Raw genomic sequence first — 10,254 nt, 5'->3', positions numbered from 1 at the left:
CCATGGAGCCACATGTTCCTACGGCCTAGTGGTCAGCCTGCTCTATTTGTCACTTATTAAAACCCTCTGCATTGCAAGCAAACCCTTTAGATTACTGACAAATTTGCAGTGAACTGTTAGCCTCTCTGATGAACTAGCTTTTTTAGCTTCTTTACTTTCATTCATGAAGCAAGATAAGGCCATCACATCACAATTAAGAGGTCTACAGTGATTTATGTTACAGAATGAGCCTACAGGTCATTTTGATTAAATACTTGGTGAAATCTGTGGGAATCTTGAGTGTAGGATGAAGTGCGTGCATGAACAGGCTATCAAATATCATGATGCACTGAATCATGTAACTGGAAAAAACATGTCACTGCCCATTACTCTTCATTATGCACTTGATATACCTTATTTGAAGGTCGGCCTTCCATGCAAAGAATACTGCTAACACACAGGTGTTATGGAGGAGATCCCCAATGACAGATTGCCATCTGTAAATAGATGGAAGTGTGAAATATTCTTAGGAATACTAAAATGAACACATTTCTCTATTTTTAAAATTAGATTTGAGAACTGTCTTCTCAACATGGGTTCTTTTCCATTGAAAAGATTTCAATTGTAAAAGAAAGGGGACTTCCGATCAAACTGCATGTGACATTTTTGCAAAAGAATGAAAAACCATTTATAGAAGAGAAAAAAGCCTAAAGAGACAGTAATTTCTTTAGAAACCATCTTGTTTTTTATATGACTATATTTTGCATTTCTATGCACACAACACACTGCTGTTAAGTAGGTGTGACAGTGTAATATGATGTAATATATTTATTCCTTTGCATACTGCTGTATGCTCAAATACTTTCACTTTGACGGCATATTATTTATAATGCCAATAAAAGCATAGCTATTGATATTAATCTTAAACCAGTTCTTTCTAAATTTTCAGACCTCTAACAATGGTGTAGAAACCCAAAGTGGAAGACACAAGATATGGATAAGAAAGCAAGAGTTTTAAAGAATAAATAATATTGTGTATTCATGTATTTATTAATTCAATTAGCATATTATACCTATCTAAAATGTTCTGGGTGTTTGTAAAATATATAATAAAAAGTCAGTACAAATAAAAGTAACCATTTATTATTCCATTTATTATTTAGCTGTCACGCCTGGTTCACCATATTCCTTTATCCTCCTATAATTGTATATTAGGTTACAGGTCAGATGTAAAATAATTTACAACTGAGCAAGAGAGAACAACATAGAAGGATCACAAACATGTTGGGATATAAAGTGAGAAGGAAGGGGACCAGTGAAAAGTATGACAATGGGTGCATCGGCATGTGCAATTACAGCCCCTGAATAAATTATGAAGGTTATTGTTTCAGAATTAATTGCTCTCAGGCCTACTGTTTAAACATGTACCTGGGAGCAATTAACTCCAGAGCAATAAACTCCACAGTTTATTTAGGCACAGCATGTGGAAACTGGGTGGAACAGCCCCAGCTGCAGACAGGGCCAGTCCAACCATTAGGCAAACTAGGCAGGTCACCTAGGGACCCAAAATGTGGGGGGTGCCAACACTGTACGCAGAACAAAACAACAGGAACATCATTCTAAATAACAGTCCTGGCCGCCTACAGCTCCACCTTGGTTTAAGACCTTTGGTTTTGGTAAAGGGAGAAATATCAAATAAGTACATGTAAAAGTTCATTCTAGACTTCTTAATTTCATCTATGTTGGAAGTGGTAGGGGCGATGAGGTACACAGTTCACCTAGGGCGCCAGTTACCCTTGGACTGGCCCTGGCTGCAAGGGACCTGGGGGTCAGCCTGCCTTCCTGGAACTGTTCCCCTAGGCTCAATGTACTGCAGAGGGGCTGGGTGGGGTATGAGGGAGCTTTGGTGCAGGGCTGGCCAGTGCAGGGCTAGCCAGCAGGCAGCCTCCAAACTGAAGCACCCTCAGCCAGCATCTACACAGACACTACTGTGGAGTTTTTTACTTAGCAGCAGGATAGAACTTGTATTTACTAGTACTACCCTGTGGCAGAGTTAATTAGCTTACTCCAGCCTAATTGGAATGCATATGTAGATGCTACGATCTTTATGCAGAGCTAATTACTCAGCTGTGCAGTGAATGTCTTGTGTAGATGTGTCCAGTATGTGTGTACCATATTCTTCTCATTTTATCTTAATGTGCAGTCAACAAACCTTCTCTTGCACACCCAAAAGGCATGATGTTTTGAGGATTATGTAAGACTAAGGTTAGATCAATAGTTGGTTGTTTAGCACAGCTATTTATCATACTGATGCATTAGGAAAATTTGCAAAATACAATTGGTCTCCAATTCAGATGTTCACATGTATCTGTCATCTAAAATATGTTGCAAATCTAGCACTTCAAGCCCTGCCAGAGATTTTATTCTTACATTATTTTTCCTTCTCTAGATACTATTTTCTATATTTTTTCAAGTACAAAAAAGCAGATTATGGCCTGACCCCAAGCTAGAGCAATCAGAACTTTTCTAACAGTAATGAGAATTCTGATCACAAGAAGAAAGAGGGACTCATCCTCCACAGGATAAGCAATAACCTAGTAATCAGGACACTTACATGTCACATAGAAAACTGGTTCATTCAAGTCATTATTTTGACTCATTCATAACAAAGACATGAAATTTGGTCTCCCAAGGCTGCCTAGGAGCTGGATATTTTGGCATGTGGTGTTCTCTCTTTTTCTCTCTCTCTTGCACACACACAAGTCTTTAAAAGGTCTTGGGATTCATCCCAGCTGAGAACAGAAATATTTTTGAAAACTCAAAGATTTTCACAGGACAGCAAAAACATTCCCCCCTCAGCTCTGCTGCAAACCCATTAAAGACAATAAAAGAGCAGCATACCTTCAATATAGTCTAAATTAGGTACTTTTAGAAAAGTGAAACAGACTTTCCAAGGTCAGCTTCTGTGGATTTCCCATACTACCAACAAGGGTCATTGTCAACATGACAGAGATAGTTGGCGGGTGGTGGTGGTAAAAAGACTTACTGGGAGGTCTGAGTCTTTACCCCAAGGTGCAGTAATGCATCTGTTATAAAATACTATTCTTTATATATATATAACTGTGGTTACAAGAGGACAATACTATGGGTGCATATGGACATTTGGGGAGGTTAGATTACGTTAAAAATGGCAATGCGACCTAACCTAGTTTGCCCCAGTATGGATCTTACACTTAGATCCCTAGTTAGGTCTATTTAAGTGTGAACTGTACAGAAGTTCCAGGAAGGTTAGATCAGTCTAAAAGGCCCAATCGAAGTTAACCCTACCTCAGAGGTAGTTTAAATGAGATTGAGTCGGCCATTTTTAAAATGATCTAACTTTCCCAAACTTTTGTACAGTTTCCAGTGCAGCTTCTGGCCCCAGCCCTGAGGCTGAGTCTTTCATACCTGACCCCCTGGCACCATGCTATTTTTATCCCCCGGGCCCACTCCCCTCCCCCCGTAACCCCCCAATCCCACCATCTGCTCCTGGTGCTGGTTTTGTCAGTATTTGCCAATGCTGGGAGCCAAAGAAGTAAGGCTTGCTGGGGGGATGGGCAGGCAGGATGGTGGAGCAGGTTCACTAGGAGAGGTTATGGGGCTAAAAATAGTCCTGTAGGAGGAGGGACAGGCAACAGGGGGGAAAAGCTTCACCAGGGGGATTGGGGAGTCCCTGGTCCTCCTCAAGCCCCAATGTGGACCCTAAAACCTCCCCTGATCCACCCAAACCCTCTTGGACCCCACCAACCCCCTGCAGACCCTTCCCGCTCCTCTGATCCTCCCCTGATCCACCAACCCCCTCTCATAGCCCCACCATGCCAACTTACCTTAGATCAGGATTTTAAACTTGATCTAACCTCCCTTAATGTCTGTACCCAGCCTATCAGAGCTACAGGTATGAGAATATTATTTCTGCTACAGTAGTGCTTAGAGGCCCTAGCTGAGACTGGAGCCGTATTTTGCAAGGCACAGGACAAACTCATGTGAGAGACAATCCTTAATGCCAAATGTTTAGAGTTTAAAAACAGGAAAGGTGGGGAAAAAGAGGTAGTATTACCACACCATTTTAATATCTGTATTGCTAATGAAATAACATTCTTCCACTTATGAAATCATCCTGGACACCCACATGTAATTCATATATTATAAATTACCAATTTTGTGCACTCAAGGGGGAATGAAGTCAGTTGAGATACAGAGGTGAAAAGGGTTAATGTATAGGTGATAGGAAAAGTATTTTTTTAATTGTCATTTAGAAGGCAGAAATATATTAACAACATATTCTACCTGAATTCACTCAGTTTATCCTCAGCTAATAGCTTCCTAAGGGCAAGAAGAGAACATGCACAAGACAAAAATAAATATTTCAGGGATGTTTGTTTGTTAATATTTTTATCACATCCCTGTCTGTTTGTTTTTCCTTCTCTTCCTGTTATAAACATATTTAAACAACCAGAAAGTGCTTTTTTCCCTCATCAGAGGCTCTCAATGAAGTCAGATAGTCATGGGATTACAGGTAATGCCCACTCATGGATTAGAAATTAACTTAAAGATAGAAGCAAAGAGTGAGTATAAATGGTTAGTTTTCAGAATGGAAAGAAGTAAAAAGTGGGGTCTCCCAGGGATCTGTGCTGGGACCAGTGCTGTTTAAAATATTCATAAATGACCTGGAAAAAGGGGTGGGTAATGAGGTGGTGAAACTTCTGGATGACATAAAATTATTCAAAGTGGTAAAGGCCAAGGTGGACTGGCAGGGGTTGGCAGTGCTTAATGAGTTTTGGCGAGCTGTTGAGGGCTGCAAGAGTACACCCCTTACCAAGCTGCTAAGCCCCACCCCTTGGAAGGTGCCCTGCCCCCTGGTTGCTAACTTGAGACTCTAAGTCCCATCCCTAACCCCTGACCCTTGCCATTGGAAGTCCCTCCCCTTGCCGTGGAAGTACTCCTTTTGGCAAGTCTGCCATTTTGGAACCGGTGGTTCTGCTCTGCCATATGGTCCATGATATAAGAAGGCCCATCCACCTGACACCAAATCTTTGGCCTGCTCACTGCCATGTTGGTCCTAGAATCCTCTGCTTTTATCATATGATCCCTGACATCTGAAGGTCCACCCCTTGACTGGAAAACATTACCCCTCCATCACGGTGCATGGTCCACCCCTGGGGCTACAGAAGTTCTGCCCTCTAGGCCACAAAGCACAGGCATGACCTCATAGGCAGTGAAAGGTTGTGACTCCTCTCACTACCTGCACCATCATCCTCAACCAATTGGTAGGGGCTTCAAGGGTGTTGGACCTCCCCAAGAACAGCACCAAACCAGTTGAGTTGAGGGCTTCACAAAAAATCTTTCATAATAAATCATTTTAACAAAGTATAGATAAAAAACAAATCATATACTAAAATCAAGCATCTACTACAATGTATTTTAGTTTTATTTCAAAAAATATTTTATCTTGATTTGGGTGTATTTGAGTAGTGTATAGAGAGACAATTGCATAATAGCCTAAAACAAAGTCTTACTCTTATATATTGTGTGTGGGAGGGGCTAGGGGTTGTATGTGGGAGGGTGTGGGGGAGTGTGGTGTATATGGGTAGAGTGTGTATGTGTGTGTGGTGGGATGTGGGGAGTATGGGGTGTGTATGGAGGGGATCTGGGTGTGTACGGTGGGCTGGGTATGCGTGTGTGGGGGGCTGCCCAAGTGTTGGATCCTAGGAGCTAGCCAGGGGTAAGTGAAGGGCAGGAGGTTCATGCAGCAAAGCTCATCTAGGTGGTGTAGGTGAAGTCCACCCCAACTCCCCTCAGTCCTGTGGCTGCTTCCTGGCATATTGCATGGGACCAAGCCTCAGCTGCTCCCACCTGAGGCAGCCCGGGATGTGGTCCCACCTGTACCTACCTTGTGCTTCTACCTGCAACCTCCATGGCCCTGGCCCCAGCCCCAGCCAAAGCACACAGCTTCCTTGTGGGCTGCCTTTTTCCCACTCAGTAGCCCACAGGTGGCTGCTGATCATGTTTGGAGGGTGGAGTGGGTGGAAGGTGACCAGGAGCTGGAACTGGAGCCCTGCATACGGGGGCAGAAGCCCCTAGCTGCAGCTTCCTCCCTGCCTGCTGCCACTTCCCCTCAACCTACAGCCACTTCCCCTCCCTACCTGCTGCCTGGAGCACTGCAACAGGGACAGAAGGAGAAGCCACTGGAGGTGGGGGGAGCTGAGTGGTTCCCAGGCGGCTGCAGCAGCAGCAACAGCAGCCCCGCTGTGCTGAGAAGCTGTGTGCGCTGTCCAGGGCCCTCCTGGGAACGTGGGAGCAAAGTGTGAGGTACCCTGGGAGAAAGTGGGCAGGGCTTGGCTCCATGTGGAGCACAGAAGGGGCAGCCACAGGCTGGGTACAGTTAATTGGTGGGTCCCTGGCCATAAGCTAGATCCAATCAGCTATCAGCTGGTGGGCTGGATCCAGCCCACAGGCTGTATTTTGTTCACCCCTGATCTACACGCTGCCAATGTGTGGCATAGGATACTGAGCAAGATAGACCTACGGTCTGACTCAATAAGTGGCAGTTCTTATGTCTTTGGGGTGGCCAACCTGCCCCAAGTGGTATGATCCTTCCGTGTATGGCATATGGCAGACTGGAGAGGGGACAGGCAGCACAGTGGTAGGCAGAGCAGTGAACAGAGCAGAGCAGCCAAGCAGGCAGGGGAACAAGAGTAGAGTGGCACTTAGGGAAGGTTCTCACCTGCTGAACAGGTTGGCCCCCACTGTGACAGACTAACCTGTGGTAGGAAGGGGTCCCAGTTTTCTTTCTTAATTTCTACTGGGGTACAGATATTCAAAGGGCCTGACTAAATGCATTACAGGAAATGACAGGCTTTGCTTTGACTTAAAGGAACTTTGGCTTGGGTCTCAAATGAAAGAAAATTGCAATGGGGCACATCTGTAACAAAAATATTTTAAGAAAGAGAAACACTGTTGATGCCTAGGACACCTGTGGGGTCAGGGACGGGGAGGGAGAAAGGAGAGAGAGAGAGAAAGAGAATGAATATGGGAGACTGGGCACTTGTATTATGGCTCTTCAATTATATTTTGGCCTTGTGATTTCAGGGTCTCTGATATTTTACTGTATGAAAATGAGCATCTGCTAATGCTCTCTCTTTATACTCCAATGTATAGTAAATAATGCTGAATTTGGAATGCATAATGAAAATATAATGTATTGTGTCTTTTCCAAATATCCTATCCCAATATGTAAACCAACATATTAGCATATGCTTTTCTAAAATGTCTTTTTTCAGTTGAGGTCCTGCTTTGAGTAACAGAATTATTTATGAACTCTTAATCAGCAACTCATTTCAGTCAGTAAGCACTATAATCAGTCAGTCACTCCCATAAAAATGTCAACAAGGATGCAGTTTCAAGAGCCTTTGTAGCCACACATGCAAGCTCTCTTCCTCTGCATTTGGCTGCTGCTGATTTGTCAGCACCGTCTCTGACTAGAGTTGAGCAACTGCTATATTTGCCAGCGATATTATGGGGGGGAATCTACTTTGGTTCTTCACAAATCAGAACTTGTTTTCTGTGTTAAAAACATTCCCAAGCCTCTGAAGGCATGACATATAGAAAACTCAGAGGTCCGCCCGAGTAATAAATAAGCCAATGGCAGTTAATATTACACTAGTAATAATGCAATAAAACTGATTGCTCTGGGCAGTCCTGAGGAGGCTGGCCATTCTGTATGTTAAGTACACCATAGCTGAGGCTTAATGATCAATTAAATCGCTATTATTCAGTCACTTTTGGCCACCAGTCATCTGTATCTGTAACCTTTTCAATGCAATTTAAAAGCCTTTCTAATGCAATCACATCAGAAGTGATGCATCTATTCAACTGACCACCCAGTATGGAAAGCTGCAGTCAGACAGTTAACATTTTTAAAGCCTTCATGTACTAAATAAGAGGCAGAAAGCATCATATTTTCTATCACTTTAGAGCATGAGTTCCTTTTGTAAGTAATTTATTGTAATTTTCAGGGCTTGGGTATCATATTTTGGATGAAATATAAGCAAAATCCTGCATGGAGGGAGGAGCCAATAATGTGGGCAACCATGAAGTATCTGATTTGGGCCATGAAACCTACCATGAAATGTTCTTGCTGTGCTATTCCTAGCACAGAACAAACGTTTTGTATTACTGTTGAAAAAAAAAAAATCACTCAGCTGAGCAAACTGAGACTCAGACTTCTTATATTAAGGAGATATTCTGCTTGAAAAGGAAGTTCAGCTTTAATTTATCTTCTGTGTTCTTTGAAGTACTCTGTCTTTGTTTAATGGTCTAACACAGAAATCATTTTTTTGCCCCGTAGGAAAGCCAAGCCTAGAGAGGCAGCAATTTTCCAAAGATATATGGTGTACTCATGATTTTTGTTTTATGGAGACCAAAACAAACATAAAAATATATTCCTAGAAAGCCCTGGTTAAGATGTTAGTGCACTGTCAGGGAAGTCAAGAAAATGGCTTATATTAAAGGACAACAATCAGAAACGGAATTCAGGAGGAGATGAAACTCTGTAAGCCAAGCTTCAGTTCTAACCCTTGAGTTAACCACTGATTCTTGCTCATCAGGACCAAACAAAAAAGAGAGAAAGAAAAGATGAAAAGAGGAAATATAGGAAAAGGAAATGAAAAGAGCTTTATTAGTAAGGTTCTTCTCCTGCCTGACCCAATTATCAGATTTTGCATTTAAGTTTAAGACAGTAGATCAAACAGCAAGAGCTACTTTGTACTTTTGCCAGGAGACCATATGATATCTCTCAGTGACTCTCCTGCATGCCAGGAATAAGAAACCGTGCCTCCAAGTTAGTTTGTCTTACATATGGTGCAATGTGCAAAATACAGCAGAATTCATAAATGACTGCACTCATGGATGATGTCCAGGATTTATGGTACTTTATCAGTTAGGGGAAAAAAAGAAGGAAAAGGAAAATCTAATTATAAGTTTCCACAAATAAGCTGAAAAGGAATGAGAACTGAAAGCAGGTCCAAAGGTTGGTGTCATGCTAAGTTAGAGTTTAGAGTATTTTGGACGAGCACTTTACAATGTTAGATCAGAATCTGAGTATTTTGACATTTCTGCAGGGATTGAAAATCTGTTATAGAAATTAAGCTGAAAACATGCAGAGCAGGCCTGCAGTTGTAGAACCATTATATAATATAAATAATAAGGCCTACATCCTTACTATTTTTCCCCTTTAAAAAAAAAGTGTACTGCGTTCTTTGGGATATTTCATACAGATTGTGGTATTTCAGGATTTGGGTATTTTGAGGCTGGAATGATATTTTCATGCTGAATGAAACAGAAGATGTCCTGAAAAGTGAATGTTCCTTAATTCTTTTGCAACAGTACTTTGGGTAACAGTGGTAAGCACTGGAAAAACTGTATATTCAACAGAGTGAGGTAAAGCTCAATTCTGTGCTATGCTATCTGGCAGTTCATAAAATAACATGCATCACTTCCACTTGTGCAAACAAGGGCAAAGTATACCAGGTTCAGTATTTTAATATATCCTTCTTAAAAAACCCAGGCAAATGGTTCCTAAAAGATTTTGTCAGGTGCCTCTGAACATTGGGTTATTTGCTTATCCTTGGCAGGAATGTCAGCTTGCTTTCAATGCCAGTACTTATATGATTTTCATCAGCTCATCTTGACACATCCATGTCTTTGTTTCTTACGTTATTTTTATTTGTAATGCATTTCATTAACACCCAGGATGTTTCTATCTTATCAGTTTTGTTTGCAAAAGACATTTTTGGCATCTGTAAGAGATTCTTGTAAGAGCCTGTTAGATATGATTTTTGCAAGGCGTTATAGTGAAAAGTGTATGTGCATGTCTCTATGGCTTCCCTCCTCACACATGGTCTGTCACTAACAAAAGGCCTGGCCCCTGCTCTTGTTCAGGCACATTGGACTGCATGGCCTAGAGCAGTGCTCATACTCTGCCTTGGGAGAGCCTGAGATGCTGAGTCAGCTTTTGGGGCAGTGGCATACCATGGGTCCCTGGTGCCCAGGGGCCAATACTTGCATTTGTGCCCCCCCATCCATGGTCAATCGCTGCAGGGGGTGGGGAGTGTCCCCCAGCAGCCGATCGCCAAGCCCAGAAACACCGGCGGTGAAACCGGAAGTGCTGGCGGTGAAATCAGAAGTGCCTGAGAACCCCCCGGAAGGCACCCAGGTTCATGGCTCCCCCCCCCCCCC

General features: G+C 42.6%; 1 long non-coding RNA gene across 1 annotated transcript in view; it reads right to left on the bottom strand.

Annotated features, from left to right (window-relative positions):
* Positions 1-366: 366 nt before the first annotated feature.
* The window catches only part of LOC109303003, a 97,210-nt gene continuing 87,322 nt past the window's right edge, over positions 367-10,254 (bottom strand). The window contains exon 3 of the long non-coding RNA XR_002098981.1: positions 367-476. This is a non-coding gene — a long non-coding RNA (uncharacterized LOC109303003). The remainder of the gene's footprint in view (positions 477-10,254) is intronic.

This window comes from Gavialis gangeticus, unplaced genomic scaffold, assembly GCF_001723915.1.
Source record: "Gavialis gangeticus isolate Ggan-Ray unplaced genomic scaffold, GavGan_comp1, whole genome shotgun sequence".
NCBI classification, from domain to species: Eukaryota; Metazoa; Chordata; order Crocodylia; family Gavialidae; genus Gavialis; species Gavialis gangeticus.
The sequence above is the reverse complement of the archived record's forward strand: the minus strand, read 5'-3'. Positions and strand labels throughout refer to the sequence as shown.